Raw genomic sequence first — 3,758 nt, forward strand, 5'->3', positions numbered from 1 at the left:
CGAAAATGACACTTCAAATAATCATTAGGTTTTTGTAAACATCTTGGAATTGCCATCATTACAAAAAAACCCACCCAACCGTGGAAGTGCTGCTTCCCCTTTTCCTTGCCCTTTGAGTTTAGAGATGGCAGATATTGCCCCTTGGATTGCTGGGTGCCAGCTGCGCTCACCGCCGGTGTGTGTGCTTCCAGCCTGCTCTAGGCTCAACACGGAGCCAGCGAGGTCTGAACCTTCATAAAGGTCTTCAAAAGCCTCTTGTTCTACTCCCGTCTCGTTTTGTTTTAACCTGAGATTTGTTTTCCCAAAACCGCTTGTCCTTATTTTTGGCAAAGCACACGGATGTGCAGCTGAGCTGTGGATAAGCCAGGAGAGCTCAGACGGTCACGCCTGGCTGGTACGGTGCGGTAACCGAAGCTTTGGTGGGAAAGGGTTGGGCAGACGCGGTGGAGGGCAGGCTGGCACGAAAGCTAAAGGCATTACCTGGAGTGTTGTCCTTGTCACGGCTCAGCTGGGGGACACTAACTTGCTATGTCACAGTAACACAAAACATGCTTTGGCCAGATGGGAATAATTTTATTTCAAGCAGCAAAGAACGTCCTTATAACCTGGAAGCAAGAGGAAAGAGGGTGTGTAAATAACGTGGTTGGAGCTGTCTGGCTCTGTGGTATTTGCTATTCCTAATCAGTAATCACCCCAGCTCCCCAGTAGTAAGTACTGAAGGTAGGCTGTCCCAGAAGATGTTTTTGTAACAAAACCTATTGCCCCTTAATTTTATAGGTGCTCTGTGAGGGTGAAGCTAAGCTGAAAGGCCACCACAGCTGTCTTCGCCAGGGGAATACTTCAGCTTTCTGGCATTAAGGACTAAAGCAATAATCCCACAGGTATGTTGTAAGTATATATAGCAACCAGTAACCGCCACTCATATTTTACAGGCAAAATGTTATTCTGCAGTTGTAAACTGGCATTGCTATGATGCTAACATACAAGAATTTTGCTTCTTGCTTATTCCGTAATTTCTTGAGATTAATTTTTTAAAATGTAGTTCTTCCCAGTGCAGGAATTATGAACCCAGGGTATTATTATGTATTTCAGAGTGTAACAGCAGAGGGAGCATGATTTACCATTTAGCATAAGAAGTTTTTCATTCTAGGTTTAAGTCAGGAATCCAGTCTGTTTATAATTTCCATGCTGTGCATATTGGCAAACTTCCAAAGAAGCAAGCTGTAAACATAGATATTTTTCCTATGACTAGTTCTGATTTTTTTGTGTATGGTTTTCTGTATGTCTGAGAAATGAGAGTGTGGAGTATTGGTAGGAGGCATGTTCTAGGGTGATCTTGGAATAGTCAGCCCCCACAACTCTGAGATAATGTCTGATTTTAATTAAATTGCTGATATTAATTGAAAGAAACAGTTTGCTGAGGGTAGACCATTTTTATATTAAAAAACCCCTTTATGAACAGGAAGTTTTTTTAACGCTGTACAAGCATATGGAAGGTTATGTTAAGTATCATGATATACTGGAATTATGGGCTTTGCACAGTAAGATGCAATCTGAATTGTAATGCTGAAAAATAAGCTCCAGTGGAAAAAGAGCATGATGCCTTGCTGCCTTCACTAACAGCGTGGGGTTTGACTCTAGTCTGCTTCATATGGGGCGAGCTTGCAGATGCTGCAGAGTAGGATGCCAGCAGATTTGCTGTGCCTTAGACTAGCATGAATTTTCTTGCCTGCTGGAGTACAGAAGAAATATTCTTTGCTATGTTTTTTTAAAAAAAAACCTGTTGAGAGCTAATAAAAATGCTCATGGTTTGTAAGGTTGTTATAACGAAGGATAACACAAGGCATTCTGTGTTAGCAGAAATGCATGCAGTTTTGCATGAATGTGCTGTGTCCTTAGTGCGTGCAAATGAACAGCTTTTCCTCTTCTCTTGGCTTGCCTTGAAAAATACAAGGCACTCATGTTGTATTATTTGCTAGGCAATTATAATTGTTTTCAGATGCTTGTTAAGCCCTTTGGCGAGAAAGGTAGTGGTGTTGGCATAAGCTGTTTTAAGCAGTAAATACAACATGTACTGGAAGAGGGAGCTGGGAAGCAGATGAAGAGAACTTGCTTCTGAGGAGGCACCTGATGTTGCAAGGGAGTGATGCCTTTCCTGCCTCTCTGGGTCTGACTGAGGACTAGCTATTTGTAGCAAGGTACCTGACTGCACAGGCTGTGTCATGAAATTCTGATGTGAGGTTCAAGATACGATGGTGCGGTCTGGGTGGGGCGCTTAAATCCAAAGTTCTGTGCGTCACAGGAGTGGTTGAACATTGGGGCATCTGAGTTCACGCGAATGATGGATTTTGGCCCTTGAATTACTTGTTTTGAAGTCCTCAGCCAATGGTGAAGGTTTGCTTTCTTAGGATAAAATTAATATGTTTCCTTACTATGTAGTAATTTTTAAATAGCTTTATAGCTGCTGTAATATGCCAGGCATCTCCTGGCTAATGTGTCAGGCTAATCTGCAAGAGTTGAAATGCTGCTACAGGCTGGATGGTTTTTATGGCTGCTTTTCTTAGAGGTATTGGGAGAAGCTCTTCCTTGGCAACATCCGGAAAATTGGTTTACAGTTCAGCCCATTTTTGGCTCTAAATAAATATGTAAGCAATCTTGGAGTTTCTTGTTTGTATTATTTTCCACTTAAATATAATCAGCCTTATTACCTATAGCTGTCACTCCTGATAGCAAGTTATTGCCTACTTTTGAAGCTTCATTTTTTGTGGAGGGGAAAGGGGATGAAGCCAGCTGCACAGCCAGTTCAGTGCTGCTTGCTGTGCGTGCAAGCAGTTAAGGGCAGTGTGTGGAAGGCACTGGCATTTGGAGAAACCCCAGACAAACCTGTCTCATGCAAGAGTCCAACCTCAAATTGCTGTTTGAGGAGGGACCGTTCTTCAGAGCCTGGCATGTGGGCCTCAGCTGTATGTGCACCAAGAACCCATCTGTGGCCTGAGGTGACTTTGAAGTAGTGATTTGCTTGTTAGGTTTCACCATGGTACTTTAAATTTAGATACAATGTGGAAGCAGCTATTTTAGCAGTGACTTTCCCAGGTGCCTTTAGTAGCATAGGCAAGCACTGAAGAGGAAACAGGCTGTAGCCCTTATCTGTGTCAATCAGCTTGTAAGCTGTTGCATTGTGATGGTTCAGAAAAATGCTACATTAATTAGAATTTGACAGTATCTAGTTATGATACTTTGTCTCTCTAACTTTATTCACCTGTAGCATAGTGTGGCTGTAGGTGTGAAGGAATGGAACCAAACCAGGGAATAGTAGTCTGTCCTAGTTGCTTGGAAGAAACTATTGCTGTATGCTCTGGAAAAAAAACCCCAAACAAATCCCAACCCAAAGCCTAGGTCTGTTAGGAGTAATTAAAATTTGTCATGTTGCAGAGAATGTCTGATGGCCTAAGATACTGACAGAGCAGTGATTTCTGCTGTGATCCGACCTTGGTATTGATAACATTCTGAAGCAGTGAGTTGGCAGTCTCAGACCAGGGATGATGTGGGTTTTTGACTGTAACTTCATATGGCTCAATGAAGTATTGCACACTTAGTGCTTTCTCTTCACTTTTGAGCTGTTACACCCGTTTTCCCTCTTACCCAACTGCATCGCTACCTTGAATGTGAGCTGCCTTGGAGTGGCTGTGAGGTAATGTCATCAGTTGTGGACTGGAAACTGAAATGCAGACTTAAAGAAATACTTTTGCAGAGGCTGA

At 42.6% G+C, this 3,758-nt stretch overlaps 1 protein-coding gene across 1 annotated transcript in view; it reads left to right on the forward strand.

Annotated features, from left to right (window-relative positions):
- The first annotated feature begins 796 nt into the window (after window positions 1-796).
- Window positions 797-3,758, forward strand: part of P4HA2 (prolyl 4-hydroxylase subunit alpha 2) — a 29,906-nt gene continuing 26,944 nt past the window's right edge. The window contains exon 1 of the mRNA XM_009646955.2: window positions 797-881. The gene's annotated coding sequence lies outside the window, so the exon portion shown is untranslated. The remainder of the gene's footprint in view (window positions 882-3,758) is intronic.

This window comes from Egretta garzetta, unplaced genomic scaffold (genome assembly GCF_000687185.1).
Source record: "Egretta garzetta isolate BGI_Z169 unplaced genomic scaffold, ASM68718v1 scaffold1, whole genome shotgun sequence".
NCBI lineage: Eukaryota > Metazoa > Chordata > Aves > Pelecaniformes > Ardeidae > Egretta > Egretta garzetta.